This window comes from Myotis nattereri (genome assembly GCF_964212035.1).
Source record: "Myotis nattereri genome assembly, chromosome: 3".
NCBI classification, from domain to species: domain Eukaryota; kingdom Metazoa; phylum Chordata; class Mammalia; order Chiroptera; family Vespertilionidae; genus Myotis; species Myotis nattereri.
Window position 1 is genome coordinate 148364087 of NC_138077.1, and position 25419 is coordinate 148389505.

At 42.3% G+C, this 25419-nt stretch overlaps 1 protein-coding gene across 1 annotated transcript in view; it reads right to left on the reverse strand.

Moving 5' to 3' along the window:
• Window positions 1–23775, reverse strand: part of LRRC8C (leucine rich repeat containing 8 VRAC subunit C) — an 84050-nt gene extending 60275 nt beyond the window's left edge. The window contains exon 1 of the mRNA XM_081087771.1: window positions 23539–23775. The gene's annotated coding sequence lies outside the window, so the exon portion shown is untranslated. The remainder of the gene's footprint in view (window positions 1–23538) is intronic.
• Window positions 23776–25419: the final 1644 nt, after the last annotated feature.

A 25419-nucleotide genomic window follows, 5' to 3' on the forward strand; every position in this document is an offset into this window, starting at 1 on the left:
TGTATTCTTTATTTCAGCTATGTCATTCTTCATTTCCAATAGATTCTTATTCATTGTTTCAACTTCTTTTTCATGTTGGTGTAGTTCTCATTAAGTTCCTTATAATAATTATTAAGTTGCTTATTTCTCACTAAGTTGTTTGAGTACCCTTATAACCATCATTTTAAATTCTTTATCTGACAAGTTGCTCGTCTCCATTTCATTTAGTTCCTTTCCTGGCGCTTCCTCCTTTTCTCTCATCTGTAGGTTGTTTCCTTGTCTCCCCATTTTAGCAGTCCAGTAGTCCAAAGTGCCAGGTGAGGTGGGTTGGGTTGTGGGGGCAGGTCAATGTGTCCAAAGGTGACTGGTCTCACAGGGTCACAGCTGTGGGTCTGATCTTCTGGTGGTACTGGGTTAAGCACACCGGGTTGCTGTGGCAGGTCTGTTTGTCTAGGGACATCAGGTCACATCTATTGGTGGTGTCAGGCGGTGGGGCCATTTGTCCAGAGGTGCTGAGTCAGGCAAAGTAGGTGGTAGTGCAGGTCTGTGCATCTGGGTACATTGCATCACGATGACAGAACTGGGCACACCACGTCAAGGCAGTGGGGCCAGTCATCCAGGGGAGCCAAATCAGGACAGCAGGTCCCCTGTGTACAGGCGGGCCACATGTCAAGGTGACAGGGTAGGCTGGGTGGTCCACTGGTGGGGGGAGCAGAGTGGGCCAGGTGCTGCTCAGCTGGTGGAGGAGGTGGGGTGCTCCACTCAAGGTGATGGCAGGGCAGGCACTCCACTCACTAATATGGTGAGACAGGCCCTGCATACTGCTAGTCAAAGCAGCCGGCTGGTACTCCACGGCCCACAGTTTAGGAGCACTGAGTTGCTACGTCTGGTTTTTGTGTCTAGAGGCTTTAGCTCCTAGCAGTGTGGTCATGGGCATCCATCTGTGGCCTAGGGGCACTGGGGCAGGGTCGCTCCCCGCAGCCTCTTCCTGTGGAGGACCCTGCAACTCCTTCATAATACATATTTTAATTACTATGCATAATCCCTGTAACATTTCTCTATAGAAACAGAATCTATACAGAAATGTTACATAAATTGAGATAAGCAAAGGACATAGGTAAGTCTAAGTGATGAGTCAAGAGCATGGAAGTATATAAACAGACTGACATACCAAGTATAGAATGCTACAAATTCATATATAAAAACAGGCTTCAAACTGCTGCATGAGAGATTCAGGGTATACAGGAAGACCTGTTAAATGACTGAATAGAAGATTCTAGAACAAAACCTGTGGATTGGTCATGCTATAGTGATATGATAAAATAGGACAGTGAATTATGTTTTGAGGGTGAGAGTTGCTCTCTGAATGCACACTGCTAGGGGAGCCCCTTCCCCCCTGCTCTGCTCAGAGCCTCTTGAGTGTTTCTCCAGGAGTCAAATCACTTATTGAAATGGCAGAAAATGACATGTGTTTCCAAAGGGAGAACACATGGACTGATATTGAACTAGGAAATGCCAATTGGAAAACCTGTTGACAGAATCTGGGCTGAGCCAGTCTCTTGAAATTTATTAGGACATCTTGGAGGAAACAAAACGGTGTGTAGGTAGAATGGTGATTGGCTGCACATTAGAATCAGCTAGAAATGCTTGGGTCCAGTTAAATCAGAATGCCTGGGGTGAGGTTTGTTTTTAAAGATTCCCAAGTAATTCCAACATGCAGGTGGGGTTGAGACCCATTTCCCTAGAAACTCTTATTTCCTCTTCTTGTGATAAAAAAACAAACAAACAAAAAAAACACCTGACGAGGTCTTGAAGAAAAACTAGAGCTTTATCTGGACCTCCCAATGTAGAGCTCATATAGTTAAAATGATTTCAGTACTTGATGAATTTACAGTTTAATAAGTACAAGGAATAAGCTATTCATATCTTTAGTTAATATGTACCTCAGACTCCACCTCTCGTCTTCCCAGATCACCCCATCAAGATCAACAGGCTCTCCCATGGGAAGAGCATGCTACTAGGATAACATTTGAAAGGGTCTTAGACTATAACTTCAGTGTTCTATTTTTGAAGCCTACGGCTGTGTATTTTCATATGCAGTCCAAGATCAACACTTTCCCTACCTGCTCTGTTCACTCCTTCACGCCCCTGGGTTATTTATATACTCATCTGTCTCCCTTCCCCCACTCTGAACTCTGTAGGGGCAGAGGCTGCCTTGCTCATTTGGGCACTCCCAGCCTCCGGCCTAGTTGTTTGAGCAGTAATGGTTTTATGTGACAAGGAGCTCCACAGGTATAGCAATGACCTACCCCTCCAGAGTTTCCTGAATGTAGAAAATGCTCTGAACATTACAAGTGTAGTTCTGGAGGGTTCCATCTTTATTTTATAGGTGCTTTTTTGGTAGAATAGCAGTATTAATCTTACCCAGCAAAGATCTCCTTACAGATGAAGGAAAACCCCACCTCCATCACAATGTAAGCTAAGGTTTACTCTGTACTTAGACAGTGTCAGTCACTTCACATGTATCCTATTATTCAACCTCCAAGCATCGATTCCTAGATTCTAGGCCTATTAACTCACTCTTACAAAAGAAATGGAGGCTTCAGAAGGTTAAATCTCCTGCCTGGGGTTACACAGTGGCAAGTAGAGAAGCCCAAGTACACCCCAGGTAACCTGTTTTAGAGCCAATTATTAGACTAAACTTCTAATAATTCTAAACTCCTAATAATTTCATGGACAACAGTAAGAACAGAATTGAAAACTGAACTCCTTATTGATTTAATCTAGGAATTAGAGGGAAAGAGTATTTTCCTTTACAGAAGGATTTCTTAGGAACTGAGAGTGATACTACTTAAAATTTCCTATTAATTTATAATATCAGAGATGCTTTCTTTTAAATTTATATTATATTCACAGTGTAATTATATTAGAGTTGTTTTCTTTTAAGTCTCTGTTAGTGCCTCCTAACTCTTTGGGTTTAAATATCTTAGCTCTTCATTTTCTTGGTCAATAACTTTAAAGAATTTAAAGGATAAAATCTACTTCATCCAAGAGCTAAGTGAGAGTACAGATACTCCATTTCCTTATTGGAGTGCCCATTTTCAGTATACTATACATTCACATTTTTAATTAATATTTTATAGTTTGGCACCTGGTGATACACAGGTTCAGTTTTTATATCAACAGTTTAGTTTTAGAAAGGTAATAAGGATTTCTGGTTCATAGGTGATTCCAATATAAAAACAGTGATGGTGCTTTGGTATAATCTTTCTAAAAATGAGGACATAGCTGTCCATTTTTAAAGTACTGTGTTCCTGCTGCCTTTTCCACTTCCATTAAATAAATGCCTTAGTTGGAGTATGAGATGGTAAGAGATGCGGAATGACTTTTTTAAAATGTTATGGAGGTTAAATATTTTCTAATTCATTTTTCAGATTATATTCTAAAAACAAACGTATTCTAAAAACAGGTTCATTCCAGGTTCCCAAGCACACACACCCAAATAGATTAGTTAATATATCAGAGCCTTAGGCTGGTTTCAAATGCTATACTTACACTGCTTATGATGTCACACAAGTAATTTTTATTCATTTTGAATATGTCAACAGGAAGAGGTCTGGCAGAAACATAAAAATTCTAAGCAAACTAATTCTGAGACTCAAGCAACTCCATTACCAGAAACGTTAGTTAAGCCAAACAGTAGTGTGGCCAAGGAACACCACTGTTTTCAAGATCTGTGGTTTCCTCTTATAAGGGACCTATTCTGCTCTTATTTGGATCTGGCACAAGGGGGCTTTTTGACAGCATGGTATATTTCAATTAAAAGAAGCATCTCATTACAGCTGAGTAAACATAGAGATGTTCTTGGTCATACACTTAGATCCCTGAATTTTCTATAAATGCATCTGCTGCTTAAAATTAATAACACACTTTACTGCCTCACCTAAAACATTTTTATTATGGTATAAAATTCTCAAAATGCGATATGGTCCTATGTGCATAGTTCCAGTTTAGGTCTAAAATATTTTTCACTTCTGCTGAAGAACAGGTCCCCTGAACATTCTGCAGAAACAGACTGTCATCATATTAAGCATCTTTCTGCTAAACCACAATGCCCACTGCTTACTGAGGCCACTATTACACGTAGGTGGACTATTCATAAAGATGGGTAATGCTCCCACTTAGGGCATGGACATAATACTAATTGCTTAAAAAAATTTTAAAGCCCTGGCCAGTTTGGCTCAGCGGATGGAGCGTCGGCCTACAGACTGAAGGGTCCCAGGTTCGATTCCGGCTGGGGCACATGCCTGGGTTGCAGGCTCAATCCCCAGTGGGGGGTGTACAGGAGGCAGCCAATCAATGATTCTCTCTGATCATTGATGTTTCTACCTCTCTCTCCCTTTCCCTTCCTCTCTGAAATTAATAAAAAAATATATTAAAATTTTTTTTTAAATTCTCACCCAAGGATATGCGTATTGATTCTTTTAGAGAGGGGAAAGGATGGAAGGATGGAGGGAGGAAGGAGAGAGAGAGAGAGAAAGAGAGAAAGATCAATATGAGACATCAATTGGTTGCTTTCCATACATGCCCCAACCAGAGCTCAAACCCTGACAGGGAATTGAACTGGCAGTCTTTCATTATACAGGGTAACACTCCAACCAACTGAGCCACACTAGTCAGGCAGGGCTCATTGCATTTTACTACAAAATTCAAAGGTAATTTGTGCAAATAACCTTCTTTATGAAGTAATTACTATTGTTTTGTACATCTAGATGAAGTCCTTAGTCTAAAACACTATATGGCAAGTAAAATAAAAATACTCCTGTTATTACTCTATATGTATATATTACCTCATTGAACATCTGAACTCTAAGTGTAGTCATAAGCAGCAACATTAATCTAAAAAATAAAACTAGCCTTAGCTGGTTTGGCTCAGTGGATAGAGCATTGGCCTGCGGACTAAAGGGTCCTAGGTTCGATTCCAGTCAGGGCGCGTATCTCAGTTGCCAGCTCCTCCCTGGCCCGGGCCCTGGTTGGGATGCGAGCAGGAGGCAACCAATTGATGTGTTTCTCTCACATTGATATTTTTCTCTGTCTTTCCCTTTCTCTCCCACTTTCTCTAAAAAAAAAAAAAAAAATCAATGGAAAAATATACTCGGGTGAGGATTAAAAAATGCTGTAAAGAAATACAACTGAAAGTCACTTCTACTCACCATTTTGTTCAACATAAAGTGGTAGTTACAGTGCAAATTTTACAGCCAGAAAGACCTAGGTTTGGAATCTAGCTCTGTGCCAACCTCTTTAAATGATACACACTTAGAAAAGTACCTGGCAGTATATGACAGTTGTCAAGCTCATTATGTAATTAAGAAAATATGAGCGAGGCTTCTCTCCTAGCAAGCTTCTGGATTCTGAAAAACCCCATTTATTGTATGTTCTCTATATCTATTACTCATGGAAAGTGCCTAAAAGTACCCCACATAAAGGTTTTTGGGGTCTTCAATAATTTCTTAAGACTGCAAAGACCCTGGCCAGATAGCTCAGTAGGTTAAAACATTACCCCAATACACCAAGGTTGCGGGTTCAATCCCAATGAGCACAAAGATCAGAAGTAACCAATGAATGCATACATAAGTAGACAATGAATTGATCTTTTTCTCTCTCTCTTTGACAAATCAATAAATAGAAATTTTTTTAAAAAAAAAAAGAGTGCAAAAGCCCTGAAGCCTAAAATTTGGCCAATGGCTTTTCTACACTGCAGCCAGAGTGATCCTTTGAAAACTCAAGTTAGATTATGAATCTCACTTGTTCAGAATCCTCTAATGGCTCCTCCTCTCTCAGAATAGAGGTGGACAAAACACTTAATGAGCCTACAACACCCTCTGTAAATAACTACTCCTCCTCGCTCAGGGCCCTCCACCCACACTGGTCTTCTTGCTGTTCCTCCACCATGCCAGGGACATGCCTTTTTATTTGCTGTTCCCTCTGCATGGCTCTCTCTTTCCTCAGATATAAATGGCTCCCTCTCCTCCTCCAGGTCTTTGCCTTATAAGCCATAGTTTTAATTGTTTCCCTCTCCAGATAGTTAAATACGTGCACATATTTTCCCTGTTCTCCTCCTTATCTTTGCCACCTGTCTGTCTGTTTACTCTAACCCCTCTGTCACAGAGTAAGTCCCAGGGACAGCGGTTGGTTTCTAATCTCAAAGGACAGCCCCTCTGATGGTGCACTGATCCTGTGTGGTCTTGAATTAAAAACACATGGCTGATCTCAAAGGGTTATCTGTCTAAACCTGTAGGTAAGATCATACTTAACCCATGGCAGAGAGCAGGAACTCAACTGTAGCTTTAAAATCTGCCCGAGACCCAACCTCTAAAAAAATTTGTGGAAAGGCTGATGGCTTGATGTCAGAAAATTCTTCATTTTAAATCCTTATGCTACAGGTAAAACTTCTATCTCTTTTCAGAAGAGATGTACAGCCATTCTCCATATTCAGTTGGAGATCCCCTCATACCCCTGAAAGTAATTACTAAATTACCCTCCTTGTCATCATCTGAGCTGGAACATGCCAATGCTTTTCATTTGTCCCACACAGATTCAACTTTTCTTTTTTTTTTTCTTTTTTAAACATTTTTTTATTCATTTCAGAGAGGATAGAAGAGGGAGAGAGAGATAGAAACATCAATGATGAGAGAGATTCATTGATCGACTGCCTCCTGCACACTCCCCACTGGGGACCGAGCCTGCAACCCGGGCATGTGCCCTTGACCGGAATCGAACCTGGAACCCTTTGGTCTGCAGGTTGACGCTCTACCCACTGAGCCAAACCGGCTAGGGCCAGATTCAACTTTAAAATGCTCGGATCCTCTTGGTGATGGTCTTCTCTCTCCCCCCCAAGGTTTTCATCTTCCTGTTAGCTATGTAGCCTTAAACCATAAGAGTTAGTGTGGCATCAACAGATCCCTAGGGTCTGCTTTTCTTTTCTCACATTCCAGTGTACGCTTTCAAAATATGCGAACAGACTGCCTTACAAAAGGCAAACTGTCCCAAATCCGTTTGCATAACTCAACTTCCTCCAAGAAAGAAATCAGTGTTCCTGATACAATCCTTAAGTAAGTGATTCTCATGAACCTTAATGACATGAACAAACTGGGAAATTGGTTACCACCCACATAGTTGACCAGCTGTCAACCAACCAAATATTATTTTCTTTTGATGTCAAATCTAACATTTTTCTAACCAGTCTCTTTTCCTATGAAATGTTCTTAACAAGAGCAAATCTTTGAATTGGTCTACTAGAGAGCTTTTGCCTTACAGGAAATTTGTTATAAAACTTGGATACATGCTAATAGCACTGCTGTCAATGTTGTTTTATAATGCAGGGTCAGCGAGCTTGTTCTATACAGGGAGAGATAGTAAACCTTTGGGCCTTACAGGTCACATCTGGTCTATGTGGCATAGTCTTTTAAAAATATTTTAAACCCTTAAAAAATTTTAAAGCCAAAAAATTTCAGCAAGTGGGACATACAAAAACAGGTTGCAGACCCAAACTACCTGGACCACAGTTGGTCAATTCCTGTTGTAGTGGTTCTTGGAAGTCCAGTGGGAGTTACTCATCTCAAAAGGAACCGAGCTGTTGGCAGCCTCTGGGTCAAGGAAGTTCACGGCATTTAAGCTATTGAGATCCTTTGTGTATCTCTTCTAATCATGGATTTTTTGCTGTTCTACGGCTATTTGAGTATTTGAGTGTCAAAGTCTAATGGCCATCTGACAGGACTCGTTCTTCGAGGCTTAAGACGACTTACCATCTAAGTTGAGAGCTTGGAGAGCAGTTTGGGCCCTAAAATGGAATAAACTTGGGGTTGGAGTTAAAACAAAACTCCTTTCCAGGAGGAGATTAAAGAGGTATTTTGATAATTGAGTGACATAAGGGACTTCCAGAAAGGAAAGTCAAGTGCAGACCCCAAAGTTTCTGTCCCACATCTTATGTTTGAGAACTTCCATGGCCAGTGCTTTGTATTTGACACATTCCGTGCTAAATGTCTGCTATATTACTAAGAAACAACCAAAGCCCTTAAAAGGAAAGTGTAGAATGAGAATGTATGCATTGTTAAGAAAAAAAGTATCTAAATCTTGGAAATGAGGCAAATGGAGGGCAGACTATTCTTTCATTGTAATATTGAATAATTGTTTAGGAAAATATAACTTTCTTTGACTTGTTAATGACTACTGATCAAAGCTCAGACTTGTAGATTTTTGTCCAGTGAGTAAGAAAACCCAAAACATTATGTTTTTTATTGCCCTGAAGGACATTGCCTAGTTTTGTATCTAAGCTCGCAATGTTATTCTAAGTCTCTTTTTCCCCCCCAAATAATTCTTGAATGCTCTTTGAATCCACTCTGCCATTCTGCCAGCTCCTTCATCAAGGAGTTGAATAAGTCTTTAACATGTTCATTTTATATCTAAGAGTCATGCTTAACTTTCTGAAAATTATCCTTTGATAACATTCACAAAAGTCTCAAGTTATTTTGTGTTTTGCTTGCATTGAGTTTGTGTATATATTTGTATTTGCATTACCCCAACAGTTAAAGTAGTGTGTAGGAATTGGCTCAGAAGTTTTCTATTTGCCTGTGTCTGACAGCAGTTATTTACAGTGTGCTTTTGTGGTCAGTGAGTTCTTTGGGCACCTCCACCTCCTAGACCCACAGCTTCCTATTGGCTTAGAACGCCTTTAAGAACGAAGGCTAAGTGGTCACAGGAATTTGTCCTTTGTGTGCTAGGAGAACACCTCCTTACACAAATAGGTTCACATTGAAATGAGAAAATAAGGGGAAATCTGCCTGGGTGTGAAAAGAAAAAGAGTTAAGGGAAATTTCTGCCAGGTCTTGGTCTGACAGTGAATGAAAGGAATAGTTCTAAATGGACCAAAACAGATAGAAATCTACAATTTATCAAGATAATCCCTCCATCACCACCCCAGCAACAGAACAGTGAAAGAATGTTAACCAATTAAAAGTGTTTTACTTTTAAAGTTGCCTTTGCCTCTTTCCAGAGAGACTCTAAATCCTCAAATGAATGGAGGTCATATATTCCAGGAAGAAGCTAATAAACACAAATACCTAGAATAAGGGAATATGAAAAATAGTTATTGCCCCAGTGCTCATAACAAAAAGAGGGGGAAAATTACACAAAAGGGAAATTTGGACTTAATGGGTGGTATTCAGATCATTAAGGATAACGAACCGAAAAATATGCAAATTGCTATCTGGTCAGCCTTCATCCACCCTTGCTAGAGTTCTTAACCAGAACTTTTAATGCAAAGTAATTTAATAGTGCTTTAATAGTACTTTGCAAACTACGGTTGAATTATATAAAATTCAATGTTCAATTGATATTTCTGATAATGAGGAATACTTGGACAAATTAAACTATTTTGCTCAATGTCTTAGCCTTGACTTTACTCTAGTTGTGGAGATGATACAAAAATTATACCTCATTTACATCAAAATGATAAACACATAGATACCATATGATCTAGCAATTTCACGTCTATACATATTTACCCAAAAGAAATGAAAAAATATATCCACACAAAAATTTGTATCTGAATATTATTAGGGGCACTATTCCTCATAGCCCCAAAGTGGAAACAACCTAAGTGTCCACCAATTGGTGAATGGATACAGAAAACATGGTATATCCATGTAATGGAATATTAATCTAGCAGTGAAAAGGACTAGCACATTGATACATGGTATATAACTTGATACATGGATGAACTTTGAAAGAAGCGAGTTGCAAATATCACATTCTGTATGATACCATTTATGTGAAATGTCCAGAATAGACAAATCTATAGATTCAGAATATAGATTAGTGGCTGTCCAAAGTTTGAGCGAAGTGGAAGGTATGGTGAAGACTGACAGCTAATGGGTACAGCCTTCTTTTTAGGGTGATAAAATTGTTTCAAAATTGGATTATGGTAATGATTACACAATTCTGTAATTATACTAAAAAGCATTTAATTGTATACTTTAAACAAATCAGTGTTATAGTATGTATATTATATCTCAATAAAGCTGTTAAATGTATTTTCGTTCATGCAAGACTAATCTGTTCTCTAATAGGATGCCTATTTAATGGGAAGTTACTAAATTCCTTATATTTGTCTAAGTCAGATCATTACACTAAAAATTTTAGTCTTTGTAGATATGTTCAACAACATTGAATTGTAACTAATTATAACTAGTCTGTTTCTTTAATGGTTGTAAATTTTAGGCATTGCTGCAGTAATGTAAAACCATAAATGTCATAGCTATCTGATAAGTTTTTAATATGAACTGTGATACATGATTTTTAAGTGGTAATGTGAATTGTAATTCAAAATAATTAATTTTAAGACCTGGGACTAACATTAGAACTAAGCAATTGTGAGTAATCTTTGGCCAAATATGACCAAGTGATAGTTTAAAGCTATGTATCATATCGCTATACATAATTTACTCTTTTTAATACTGGTACTCAAATAATAAGACTAATTATTGTCACATCTGGGACAATATTAAAATTAAGTAATTATGAATAATCTGGCAAAATAATATCATATGAGTTAAGGCTATGTATCATTTCTTTATACATAAATATAATTTACTAGTGGCTTAGTGCACAAAATTCGTGCCTGGGGGGGTGTCCCTCAGCCCAGCCTGCAATCTGGGCACCCTCGGGGGATGTCCAACTGCCGGTTTAGGCCTGCTCCCCCTCAACTGCCTCCGCCCCCTGCCAGCCTGCTCACCCCTAACTGCCCCCCCTGCCGGTCTGCTCTTCCCCAACTGTTCCCCCCTGCCAGCCTGCTCGCCCCCAACTGCCCTCCCTGCCAGCCTGCTCACCCCTCCCTGCCTGCTCGCTCCCAATTGCCCTCCCTTCCTGGCCTGATCATCCCTAACCACCTCTGCTTCAGCCTCGCCACCATGGTTTTGTCCGGAAGGACATGTGGAAGGTCTCCCAGAAGGTTTCCCAGTCTAATGAGCATATTACCCATTTATTAGTATAGATTCTTCGTAACACTCAAATATTAAGACTATAATCATTATTTTATAACATACTTTATAAAATTAATGTTATCTTAAAAACTAAACATTAACACTCTTATCACCCATCATTTTTAGGTTGTGATTTATATAAGTAACATATACTGAGATAAAATTAAAACTTAAAGCAGCTTATTAGAATAGATAACTGATAACTCAAAAGAAAAGTTATTTTTGAGATGACCTTTTTTCAATATGAGGCTATAAAATTATTTACTTAGTATATATTCTACCCAGATGACAAAAGTTAGTTTTTTCCTCACCCAATCCAAATGTGTTCTTTCAGACGGGACAATTAGCTTCCTTGTTTTTGTGCTACTTTTTGATATTTCAAATTTATATATAACTTAAAGCAAAAAAAAACCAAACCCAAAACAGAATGAGATTCTTCGCCTCTAGAGAAATTAAAATTCTGAGATTTCATCTGATTTAGCTGTTACTAGTTACTATGTCAGCCACCAATATGACCTTTTCTTATTACTGGGCATCTACATTGCTATCCAACAATATTTTAAAATGTTGCTTTATGTTCTAGATTTGGAGCAATAACAAAAGGAGTTTAATATTCAAAACATGTTTAATACACACTCGACAGCCTCTAGGTAGTATCATATGTCTGCTCCCCCGACTATAAGCCAGGATGTGGCACTATCAAGTAAAAGGGATGCTGGAAATAATTAGTTTTAATCGATTTGCTCCTAATTCCTTAATTAGAGCAACAGTAGGCTGTTCTGTTCATTGTAATCCACTTATGGGAAAGATGTCAAGTTAAAAAAGTTAAAAGGTAAAATGTTATTTATGTGATTATATTATTAGATACCTTTTCAAGAGAAGTAAAGTCATCTTTGCATTTGTGTACCAGGGCAGACTGAAATAGACTTACTTCTAAGATTTTGCTCATAAATTTTAAGTAGCTGCATGCCCGTCAAAGATGAGGGTGACACTTACTTTTAGTGGTTGCTTTGTAGATTCCTTAGGATGTGTGGTATGTGTCATTATGTTGGCTCCAACTTCCAGTGATTCAATCAATGAATGATGTCCTCAAAGTCCTGTCCTGAACAGCCCTGCTCAGCTCCTGTAGACAAATGCTTATAGCTTCTTTTATGGAGTCAATCCATCTCCTATTTGGTTTTTCTCTTTTCCTGTTGCCTTCTATTTTTCTCAGCATTATTGCTTTTTCTAAGGAACGCTGCCTTCTCACAATGTGCCCTAAGTAGGACAGCTTCAGTTTTGTCATCTTTGCCTCCAGTGAAGTTTCAGGCTTAATCTACTCTGGGACGCACTTGTTTGTTTTCCTGGTGGTCAATGGCAGAGGTCTCTTTCAACACCATATTTCAAATAAATCAGTTTATTTCTCCTGTCAGTCTTCTTCACTGTCCTTAGGATGAGGAATCCTAATTTCTAATCATAAGTTTGTAAAAAGAGATATTTTTACTTCTTCCTTCCCAACATTTATGACTTTATTGTTACTAGAGGCCTGGTGCATGAAATTCCTGCACGGGTGAGTCCCTAGGCCTGGCTGGCAATCAGGGCCAATCTGTGGGGCAACCGGCAAGTTGATCGGGGCCCCCGCTTGCACTTGCCTTGGATGACCTGGTGCCACCCACTTGTCAGCCCTGCCCCCTCTCCCCTCGCCACTGGTCACCTCCCTCTGCAGGGTGACCAGTGGGGCAATCAGGGGGGCTCCTGCTCGCACCCGCCTTGGCTGGCCTGGCACTGCCCGCTCACTAGCCCCAACCGCCGCCACTGCTGGTTAGGGCCTGCGGGCTGGGGGCAGCTCCTACATTGAACATCTTCCCCCTGGTGGTCAGTGCACATCATAGCAGCCAGTCATTCTGCCGGTTGTTCCATCATTCGGTCAATTTGCATATTAGGGTTTTAATATAGACAGATTTTTTCATCCTTACTGCACTGGCTAGCCTCCTGTATAATGTTTATTGGGGATAAGACTTATTCATGGAAACCAGCTAAAGAACCACCCAGTTAGCTGTCAACAGTTAGTCGAGTCTAACTGTTGACCTTGAACCCACATTTTTTATCTAGTCTAATGATATCTAACTATGCACTATTCTAATAAAGTGCTCCTAGTAAGAATGAATCTTTGAACTGACCTATGAGAAACCTTTCTCTTTTATGTAGGGCTGAAATAAAACTTTAACGTATGCTTTCTCAAAGTTTTTCTAACAGTCAATTCAGTCTACTAGTTTTTACCACCATCTCATCATTCCCTAACTTTGCTGATTCTTAGGAATAATTTTACTTTTGTCTTCATGACATATAGTTAGCCTTTCTCTAACTTGTGTTACATTCATTTATTCATTAAATAAATATTCACTGATTCTTTGTTACATACTAGGTATTAGTATAAATATTAATGATACAGAAATGAATATAACAAAACAAACAAAAATTTAATATGTTTGTATGGTTGGTTTACTCATTTTTCTTTAAGATATAACCCTCTACTTTCCTTAAGTGAATCTCACTGCTTAGTTTTTAGTATTTCCTTTATTTCATTTTGCCAAGCTCATTTCTAATCCTTGCTTCAACACCATGCTGCTCTCTCCACCATGGAGCCAGGCACAGAAATACCAGATACATGTTTTCTATTCTGCCACCAGATCCTTAAATGAGATGCTGAAAACTCCACTCAGACCCAAACCCTAGACCAGTGATGGCGAGCCTCTTGAGCTCAGCGTGTCAGCATTTTGAAAAACCCTAACTTAACTCTGGTGCCGTGTCATATATAGAAATTTTTTGATATTTGCAACCATAGTAAAACAAAAACTTATATTTTTGATATTTATTTTATATGTTTAAATGCCATTTAACAAAGAAAAATCAACCAAAAAAATGAGTTCGTGTGTCACCTCTGACACGCCTGTCATAGATTCGCCATCACTGCCCTAGACACACCTCCAGATGCTAGCTCCTCAACTTTAACTACCTTCTGGTTCTAGGGATCCACATAATTGTGCATTAACTAGAAAGTTGTGTGTGCAGGAGAGTATTCCCTAACTTTGCTGATAAGAACATTAAGGATAATGACCTTGCTAATGTCGAGGGAGATAATACAAATTAGCCTGACAGTGTTTTCTTAATGAAACTAACCTCATTTATTTTTAAAATACAAGATGTTATTAGCTAAATAATTTTCTATAGTATTTTCCACAAGTGGGATTTATAGGTTATATCTTTCCCATTTTTTCAAAGATATCTGAACCCATTTCTAATTTTCATAAATTTCTAAAATATTTGAAAAAGACTAGTTAGTAATTTTCATTGATATGACAAGTTCTTCATGTACACAGGGAGAGCTCACAGGACCCATGAGTTTTCATATATTTAGCTTACTTAGTGACTTTTCCCTAGGGTTTATTTTGATGTCCTGATGCCGGGAGCCAGTCCATCCTTGCTGTTTCAAGGGACCTGGCATGTATGGCATACTGTTCTTAATATGTTTGCTCACCTTCTTGGCGCTGTGTTTTAACCAAAGTCACTTCTCCGAGAAAGGTTGTTTCCCCAGGTAGGGATTTCCCCCTGAAGTTAGGGAGGGAATAAAACCTCTTAACTAAGTGCCAGGCGGGTAATTAATCACTTTAACTACGAACAATCATGCTTAAGCTACATAATCTTTACTCCCTGGAATGGAGATAAGAAACACCCTAACCTTTGGAATAGAGATTGATAGGATTGGAATCGAATAGAGATTGATAGGATTGGAATCAACTGGTATAAATAGAGATGTAACAAGACAACAGGACACAGAACTAAGAAGACAGAACCAAGAAGACAGAACCTACACAGAACCTAGAGACAGAAGAACTTCGCTGGAGAGAACATGGCAAAAGATCCTGGACTGAACCTGACTACAGAAATTGGCAAGAGAACCTGACTAGAGCCTGGTGACTGAACCTGGCTGGAGAACCTGGACAGAACCTGGCTGGAGAACCTAGCGAAGGAACATGGCTACAGAACCTGGCTGGAGAACCTGGAGAACCTAGCAAGAGAACATGGACACAGAACCTGGCTGGAGAACCTAGCGAGGGAACATGGCTACAGAAACTGGCTGGAGAACCTGGAGAACCTAGCAAGAGAACATGGACACAGAACCTGGCTGGAGATCCTAAGCAGAACCTCTCTGGAGATCCAGACCAGAACTTGGCTGGAGATCCTGGCTGGAGATCCTGGCTAGGCTGCTGATCAACTGAACACTGTCTCCGTGTCCCTCCTTCTTCGCCGACTCTGTCTACGCCTTTGGGAACCCCTGGACCTGCTGGGGTTGGACCCCGGCATCCTGACTTCATCTTTCAATACTTGTTCCTCATTTCCAATCATATATAGAAATATTTTTTTGTTAATCTTCACCTGAGGATATTTTTTCCACAGATTTTTAGAGAGTGGAGGGAGGGAGAGGAGGGGGAGGGGGAAGAGAGAGAGAGAGAGAGAGAAACATCAATGTGAGAGAGACACACTGATTGGTTGCCTCCTGCATGCATGCCCTGACCAGGGCTGGGAATTAAGCCTGCAACCAGGTATCTGCCCTTGACCAGAAATCAAACTCATGACACTTCTGTGCCAGGGCCAGTGCTCTATCCACTGAGAACACTGGCCATGGCTAGAAATATTTTTGTGTACATATTTCATAACTGTATTGAGAAGGATAACTTCTAAATTACACTATCAAATTTCAGTACCAGAATTAAAAATAATAGAAATGGAAAAGGATACAATGCAAGAGGGTAAATTAGAAACGTTACTTTAAAATATATCATTAATACTTAATCCAGGACCATTTCTTGAGTAGCAATGTCCCAGGCACCACGCAGGTGCTGTGGATACAGATGTAAATAAAACAGCTATGGCCTATATGGTCTCTGCCCTCATGGATGTTCACTGCAACTCTAAAAATCAAACAGACAAAAGTGCTGAAAAACAAAGATACTTCTGAAGTTTGGGGGTAAAGGAAAGGGAAAAGATCAATTTGGTTAAGATGAAACCTGGAGGATAAGAAGATGACTTGTTTTGGGTTAAGGGCAGAAGCAAGAGCCAATAGGTTCCAAATGCTGAAAGGAGCCAGTAGAGTATAAAAAAACCAAGCTCCTCTATCCCTATAGCACCCAGATTAGACATCAGAAGCCCGGGCTTATGCTCCCCAGGGAACTAAAGCACGAACCAAAAATGAGAAAGCTAAGAATGACTTCTCCAAATATCTACTTGTTGTGAGCTGAAATCCCTTTGATAGGAAACATAGTGTTTCATGTTTATAAATAAGTAGCTTAAAATACAAATGCTCTAATAAGGACAAACTCATTTATATTTATACTAGAGGCCCAGTGCATGAAATTCGTGCACGGGAGGGGGGGTGCCCCCTCAGCCCAGCCTGCACCCTCTCTAATCCTGGACTGCTGGTTCCTAATTGCTCACCTGGCTGCCTGCCTGGTCACCCCTAACTGCCCCTCTCCCCTGCCGGGCTGATCATTCCTCACTGCCTCTGCATGTCAGCCTGATTGCCCCCAACTACCCCCCCTGCCAGCCTGGTCACAGCCCCCCCACCGGCATGGTCGCCCCACGCAGCCTGCTGTTCAGTTGTTCGGTCGTCCCTCACTAATCCCCCTGCTGGCCTGGTCGTAGGCAGCCATCTTGTAAGGGTGTGATGGTCAATTTGCATATTACCTCTCTATTATATAGGATAATTGACCAGCCACATGAATGGCTAATATCAGAATCTTTTTAAAAAATATATATATTTCTTTATTGATTTCAGAGAGGAAGGAAGAGGGAGAAAAAGATAGAAACATCAATGATAAGAGAGAATCATTGATCGGCTGCATCCTGCACACCCCACACTGGGGATTGAGCTTGCAACCCGGGCATGTGCCCTTGGCCAGAATCGAACCTGGGACCCTTCAGTCCACAGGCCGACACTCCATCCACTGAGCCAAACCGGTTAGGGCTAATATCAGAATCTTACCAGCATAACAAAAGTAAATAAAGGATGTTGAGCATTTAAAGTTTGGGAAAAGCTTTCCCATCCTGGAAAAATAAGAATGTGGGTAAAGGAGGCTTGAGAAGATAACTTTGTGAAATTTAATAATTTTGCCAAGGTGCAATCGGGACAACAAAAAGCCTTATATTTTTTACATATGTATTTAGGTTTAAAAGCCAATATAATAGTACATGCTTTTTTTTATAAGGCAAAGAAAAAGCAATCTAATTCCAGAGAACTTGTTCATTAATGTATCAAATGCATTCATACAAATATATATTTATATATGTGGGGATATATATATATATATATATATATATATATATATATATATATATTCATTCTATTCTTCATGTATTTTAGTTGCATATGGCTCTTTCGTGAGTTTCTAACATAATACAGAATCATGCTACATCATGTATTCTCAATAGGGGTGTGATCTTGCCTGTGTTGAAAATTGGTTCTGGGGAGCAGGGTAAAAAAGTCTTAAGCAATGTTTTACAGCCTGCGAAAAGGCCACATTACGTAAGCAGATATACAGTGTACCTATGATAGTGTAATTTACCTGAAATAGGCCTGGGGAGGGAGAGTAATAATGAAAGGAAGGTTGAGGAACACTTTTCTCTGAGTGTCATTCTATTTTCTCTAAGGTTGCAAGCCCTTGGGACAGTTGTTTTGCTTTAGCCCCACGAACTTTCCTCTTGGCTCTACCTTCCCACCCTTCTTCAGTATGGGAATAGCTTTGCTTCTTCCGAGTCCTCAGAGGGGTTCTTTAAAGAACATAGAGTTCTCCTGGATTCCTTTGATTCAAAATACTTCAGTCATCTGAACCCCTTCAGTTACTTCCCTAAGCTTTCAAACAATTTGCTTAAAATTAATTTTTTAATTTTTTCAATTCTCCCTTTTCTTTTCTGAACTCTATTCAGTTTCTGAACCCATATTGTCATTTCTCTACCAACTACCATTCATAGTTAGATACACTGTAGACTACAGAACTGCATTTTATTTATTTATTTATTTATTTTATATATTTTTATTGATTTGAGAGAGGAACGGAGAGGGAGAGAGAGATAGAAAATCAATGATGAGAATCATTGATTGGCTGCCTCCTGCACGCCCCCCACCGGGGACCAAGCCCACAACCCAGGCATGTGCCCTTGACCGGAATCGAACCCAGGACCCTTCAGTCTGCAGAGTGACACTCTATCCATTGAGCAAAACCGGCTGGGGCCAGAACGGTATTTTAAAAGGACACCCATCCAACACCAAAAAATGATCTTAAGTTCACTCCTAGAATTTATGACAGTGTGTTATACTTCTATGCAGATAGCCTGGGTTATTTTTTTGTTTCATGCCTGATATTAGGAAAGAGTTCAGTTATTCTTTTCCTTTTTAATGCTTAGAAACATTTCAATATGTTTTTACCAAACTACCTATTTTAAGGAAAGTTCTGAAATTACCCTCTTGCCCTTCTGTGCCAGCCCTGGAATCAATGGGAGTATATTAATATACTAGAAGTTCAAGGCCACACTAGTTTCTCTTGCTCACCCTGACCCCGCAGTCTCTTTCCTAATTCTACTAGTATAGTCCAGCATTGAGCGATATCTAACAGGCCTCAGTCATATGTTAGTATAGTCATGCTTTGCTTTTACCTCCTCCTTTTTATTTTTTCCACCTCTCATATTTGTGGTGAGATTATCTGGGTCTTTTCTCTGTGCTAATTATCTCATGAAGGTCACTTCCAGTGGTAGCCAATACACTGCCACGATGAGTCTTATTTCCAAGCTAAGGGGGTTGAAATCCTCCTTGCTTATTATCTCAACCTTCTCTCTAAGGCAAGGGTTCCTTTCCCTCAGGTAAATCTGATTCCTAATGAAAGAAATCCATCTGGACTGTTACCCCATCTAAAATGCCAAACTACTCAAACACTGGGGGCATGCTCAATATCCCTGCAACTAAGGAGTTTATCATCCCCCCACAGAAGCAATTTATTAATGAAAATGCACTATCATACATGGCACCTAGTGGACAAGGCTTGTTTAAGAATGATGCCTTTCCAGTAAATGGAATGCCAGTTAAATTGGTGGAGAAGGCTGGGATGAGCAAGTCTCAAAATAAAGAGGAAGGCGCTACTAACAATCATGTAACAGAGACAAATAACTTGGGTGTCTGTCCTAATTACTGTAGGAATCTCTCTCAGAATTTCTGACTCATCTTTCATTCAGGAAATAAAAAGCATGTAAGTTTTATATAAAGCAAACGTTAAGAAACAGAAAAATGGCCTGTCCAGTGTGGCTCAGTGGTTGACCCATGAACTGGTCAAGGTTTATACTGGGTTGCAGGCTCAGTCCCCAGTAGGCGGTGAGTAGAAAGCAGCTGATGGATGATTCTCTCTCATAATTTTGTTGTTGTTGTTAATCTTCACCCAAGGATACTTTTTCCATTGATTTTTAGAAAGAGAGGAAGGGAGGGGGAGAGACACAGAGAAACATTGATGTGAGAGAGAGACATCAATTGGTTGCCTCTCACACATGCCCTGACCAAGGCTGGGGATTGAGCCTGCAATGGAGGTACGTGCCCTTGACTGGAATCAAACCCGGGACCCTTCAGTCTGTGGGCTGATGCTCTATCCACTAAGCCAAATCAGCTAGGGTTCTCTCTTATCATTGATGTTTCTCTCTCTCTCCTTCCCCCTTCCTCTCTCTGAAATCAATAAAATATAAAAAATTAGTAAGAAATAGAAAAATGTCCCTGTCCTCAAAGAGATTATAGTCTTTTATAGGATATTACTTGGACAAATAACTAAGAAAGTAAAACATAATATTATTTACAGCATTAGGGCTACATGTCTGAATTGTAAGTGAATGGGAAAAAGATTTAAAATACAAGGTACATGAGCTCAGCTAGATGTAGCATTCAGGCTGAGCCTTGAAGGAGATGCAGAATTTCAGTGGGTAGACGCTCAGTTAAGGTAAGGTGTGTGGGGGGCAGACCCTGGATTTGTCATGGTGCCTTCTGTGAGCGATAAGCAAGGCTGAGAAATCAGGAGAGGCAGAAAACAGGAAAGTGTTTTTGCCAAAAAATACATTCCAACCAAAATGTGGCTAGCAAAGTCGTAAAAAAATGTGCAGAGTGGAACAAAGGAAAAACTATGTGAAGTGAGTAAATATGTGTAAGTCAGGACTACAAAAAAAGGATGTGACTCAAAAGTTGGAGATGCTAAAAACTGGATTAGAATTTTGTGTAGCCATATGAAAAATGAATCACAGATAACAGTGACTAATCACTATATACATGCAAAATACACAAAAAGTGAAATACAGCAGAACTTTCAATTAGTGCTAGCCAGGATACAGAGCATTCACCCACCCCATTTACTAAGCACCAACTAGGTGACAGCAGCTGCCCTGTGTATGCACTGCTACATCTAATCGGAACAATGATCCCTCCAGGTAGGCTTTATGAACTCCCTTACATATGAGGAAACCAGCTCGGAGAAACTGAATAATGTCAATCAGTTGGCACTCCTACTGTGCAGAGCCAGAATTTGATGCAGCTTTTCCTATCTTTTAAAAAAACATGTATCTTTGTTGATTTCAGACAGAAAGGGAGAGATAGAAATATCAACAATGAGAAAGAATCATCCATCAATTGCCTCCTGCATGCCCACAAATGGGGATCTACCCTGCAACTCTGGCATGTGCCCTGACCGGGAATCGAACCGTGACCTCCTGGTTCATAGATCAATACTCAAGCACACCGCACAGGTTCAGCTTTTCCTATATTGAGGCTAGGCTCTTTACCCCATGCCAATCTAGGATGATTTATATCTTAAGATAAATTAAATGAATTCAAGGATACCTCTACAGTGATTTTTACCCTTGTTGGTTGCAATATGCTTTCATAAGCGATCCAGGGCTGGAGACACAGCCAGTCTTTGGAAGTGTGATATATGTAGCCCATGGCCACCATCATTTTGTGGATGAGAACAGCTGATGGGCAGAAGTGAAATGTCCATTAGGTTGAGCTCTTAGTTAGTCATTTAATAGAGATCAGTGGCAAGAACAGGAGTTTGGGAAACACATGGCCCTGATTCCAAATTTGAATTCCGCTATATAGTAGTTACATGAAAAACCCTGGACAGGGGACTTTACTTCCTTGACCGGTTTTTTCATACAGTCACAATACATTTATGAAGGGAAAATAAGAGGGAGTTTTAGATAATGGAAAAGTCCATCATTCGGCTAAAAGGGCTTGGCCTTATTCAGGCATTAATAGTCTTCAGGCATTAATAATTATTCAGGCATTAATAATTTTCAGGAAATAAAAAGCATATAAAAACTGGGTACCGTAGAACTTAAAATATTGCTAACTTTGTATTCTTTTTAAACGATAAACTGATAAGCTTCATTAAGTGGAAAATGATTCATTCTTTTCTCTTACAGTCTCTTACATTTTTTTCACTAAAAGCATTCCCTTCTAAAAACACATTTCATTAAGCAAATTGAAGTGCTTAGTTGATCTGAGAAATAAGAAATTAGTACCATTAACAAAGGCTTGGATAATTCTATTAATAAGGAAACTGTTAAACACGCTGATATGATGGTTGTGTTAGTGGGCCCTATCTGTGGTCAACATCTCTTCTGTGAACCTTAAAAAATATCCATCCTTGCAGCTACTTCCCACCTTCTCCCCGAAAGCAAACAACCTATCCTAGAGAGTGTTTAAGTTAATGACTCCAAAGTAAAGCAAATCAGGGTTACACCCTTGGCCTTCCCCATTTAACCAAGTCACAGAAATGCAAACATCACAGATTCCTTGTATACATCTGTTATCTATGCCTATACATCCAACACAAGGCGTATGAATCTGAGCAAATTTTGTGAAGTTCAGCTTTCATTTTGGTTTTACACAAATCATTTAAAAAATATAGAGAATGTATACACCTAAAAAGCTCATTGGTCCCGGCGATTTCTCAGTGTTGTGCCCACCGAAAGGGTCACTGCCACGCTTCCTCCTCTAGCATCTCGATGGCATTTTTTTTTAAAAAAAAAAAATATTTTATTGATTTTTTTACAGAGAGGGATAGTTAGAAACATCGATGAGAGAGAAACATCGATCAGCTGCCTCCTGCTGGGGATGTGTCCACAACCAAGGTACATGCCCTTGACCAGAATCGAACCTGGGACCCTTTAGTCCACAGGCCAACACTCTATCCACTGAGCCAAACCGGTAGGGCTCTCGATGGCATTTTGAATGACTTGTCTATGAAGTCTCACGCATGCCTTAGGAAACTGCTGCATACCAGTCCCGAATGCGCTTACGGCTACATTTCCTACATTACCAGGGGCTTGTGAGAAGTGTGTGTGTCTAAAATAGGGCTGCCATTTTCTTTACCTATTCCTCCCCCATCAGGCTTCGTTAAATAGGGTCATTCAAGCCTTCCTCTGCCCAATGCCAGCACTCTCATAAAGATTGATTTTTTTTTTTTCCTTTACGGGCGATAGGAACTTGAAAGTGTCTCCTAACTGGTTTGCTGGGAGTTTTAAATACGTTAAAAGAATTTGAAACCAAGTTTAGTGTGGCCCTAACACTGAGCTATCCGTCCTCGGATGTGGGCTGGGTGTCTATGATCTGAAGGAACTGGGATCTGATGTACACCGGCCGGCGCGGGGTGGGGGAGGGAAGAACTGGCGGGGCGGAGTGTGTGTGTGTGTGGGGGGGGGGGGGGGGGGGGGATTAATAAAGAAATGAGCGTCTACAGAGCACACCCTACACTACGGTTCCTGAGTTGCTCACTCCATCCCCAGCTACCTCGTTTCTGGGAACCAGCTGGAAAGGGGAAACCCAATGGGCAGGAGTTTAGGTTCAAGGCAGCCATCCTGGACTCAACCGCGGGCCTAGACCGACACCTGGCTTGTGGGGCCCACGCGACCGGGCTCATCCCTCTCTCCCCTCGGGTCCTGCAAGGGGGCGGCGTCACGCTGTCGGCCCCTTCGGGGACCTTCACATTCCTCTGCGCCCAAAGTGTGAACTTCAGGGGCGCGGGGGTGACAAGGGGACAGCAGACCAGGAGGGACAGGCCCTGGGGTCTCCGGGATTTTGAAGGTAGCAAAGAACCACGACCGCCCCCGGCGTGGCCCCGTTTCCTCCTGTCCCCCCCTCCCGCCCCTCACCCCCACCCCAGTCCGCAGAACCTGCAGCGGCCGCGCCGCGCTTGGCGCCAGGCTGGGGACCCGCGCCCGGAAGCTGGGATGGGTGGGGTAGGCTGGGTTGGCGGGTCCCTGCGCCCCAGCAGCGTCGGGCTCCAGGGACCACACAGGGGCAAGCGACCGCGCTCTGCCCGCCCGGGAGCCGGGAGCCGGGAGCCGGAGCCGGAGCAGGCAGGGAGCAGGCGGGGGAGTGCTGGCGCCCGCGCACCTAGCGGACCGAGCCGCAGTCCCCTGCGGCCGCCCCTCTCCATCCTCCGCGCCCCGCCCTTACCTCCGCGCGTGGGGGTGCCGGTGCGGAGGGTGCTGGGGAGCCGCGAGGTGGCCCCGGGCCGGGCTCAGCGGCGGCCAGCGACGGCGGGGTCGCCCGCGAGGCCGCTGCTCATGGCTTGTCGCGCCCGGAGCACTGCGGCCGCGGCCACGGCGGCGCCTTCCTCCTCGTCCTCTTCGCGGGCTCCGAGCCGGGACGCAGCTAACGCCCCTGCCCCGCAGTCCTCCTCCTCCCGCCTCCCCGCCTCCCCGCCTCCTCGGCGCGGACCGAGCCGCCTCCAGCGCCGCCCCGCGCGCAGCCGGGCCAGCGGCAGCCAGCGCCGCCCAGCGCCCGGCCCCGGGGTCGCCGCCGCCGCCTGCCCCCCTCCCCGCCCTCCTCCCCGCCCCCGCGGTCCCAGCCCCCCTGTGACGCAGGCCGCCGTGCCGGCCCGGGAACTTCCTCCCCTGCGGAGACCACCCCGCGCCCGCGGCCGGCCAGGGGGGCTGCCCACCGCTGCGGGCACCTCCTTCTGGCCGCTCCCCAGCCCGGCCTCGCGCGCCCCTGATCCGCCCACCTGGCGGCTCTGCCCCAGGAATCGGCTGGGGCTAGCGACTCCCCCTTCCCCCCAATCCCCAACAATGCGCGGAAACCCCCGGCCTTCTCTGCGCGCAGCCTCCGCTCCACACCGCAGCGCCTCCCCGCTAAGTTAGAGGCGGCAGCCACCACTGAAAATCGCCCTAATGGGAACTCCGGGGAAGGACCGGGTCACGGTAGAGGTAACCCCATCCCCTTATTTCCCTCCACCCACCTGAACCCACGGATGGGAGTGGTCGTGGAACGCATGGAGGTAGACGCCGAAAGAGGAAGCTAATTTCCCTGGACCAGGAAGCCCATCAGCCCTTTGACACTCGAGTCTCCTTTCTCTCAGGAACCCCCATGTTGCGGGACGCTGACAGCTCCCCCCCCCCCCCCCCGTAACCCTCAACCTACCCCATCTCCCAGTAGCAGATTCCAGGGACGCTGGCACTGAATGCGCCGCCTACAATTACATGCGGTGCATAAAGGGGTTGACCTGTCTGGTCAAAACCACCTGTTGTTTGAGAGTATGGGGGGAGGGTTTTTTTCTTATTGATCTGCACCATGCTTTTACCCCCCACACTCCCTTAACCCAATTTCAGGATGAAAACGCAAACTCTGTCTTCTGTACGGAAAATCTTCCCAATGAAAAAATGTGCAGACAAGATTGCTAAGTAATATAGTCTTCTGGGATGCTTTATCAATACCCGCTATTCTACAAGCACCCCAAATTAAACAATTGCTCTGTCCCAGCAGCCAGGAAAAGACCGATGTATGCGAATAGAACAATTAATATACAACTAATAGTCTTTCACTGGTTGGTTTCTTCTTACATAGCAAACCTTAAGAAAGTAGGCACCTCCTTTTACCCCATTTCCATTTCCAAGGCAGAATGGACATTTGTCCAAAATTGTTCTCATGGGCTTTATCTGCTTCCCCCCAGCTAACCTGGCAAACTCCTACACGTTTACAATTCCAGTACTGTTTTGGGGTTACCCCTCTCAGAAGACTACCTTAAATCCTTTTAGCCCCTAGGAGATGGCTCCACACCAGCCTGAGTGAACCTAGATCAAGACAAAAATCTAGGGTGGGACCTTCTTCCTAAATAGCAGGTGGGAAAGTTCCTGGAGAGTTCCTAGGGAAAAAGCAGAGGCTGAGTTTAGAAATTTCGAATACCTTGCAAGCCATGGGTACTATCTGAGGTAGGATCAGCTCTTAAATGTATTTAAAAACTCTGCCAAGCAAGTACTAAGAGCATGGACCTCGTGTGGTGGGCCTTATCCTGCAAGTGCGGCCAAAGCGCACCTCTGTCCTTCTTGTACCACAGGC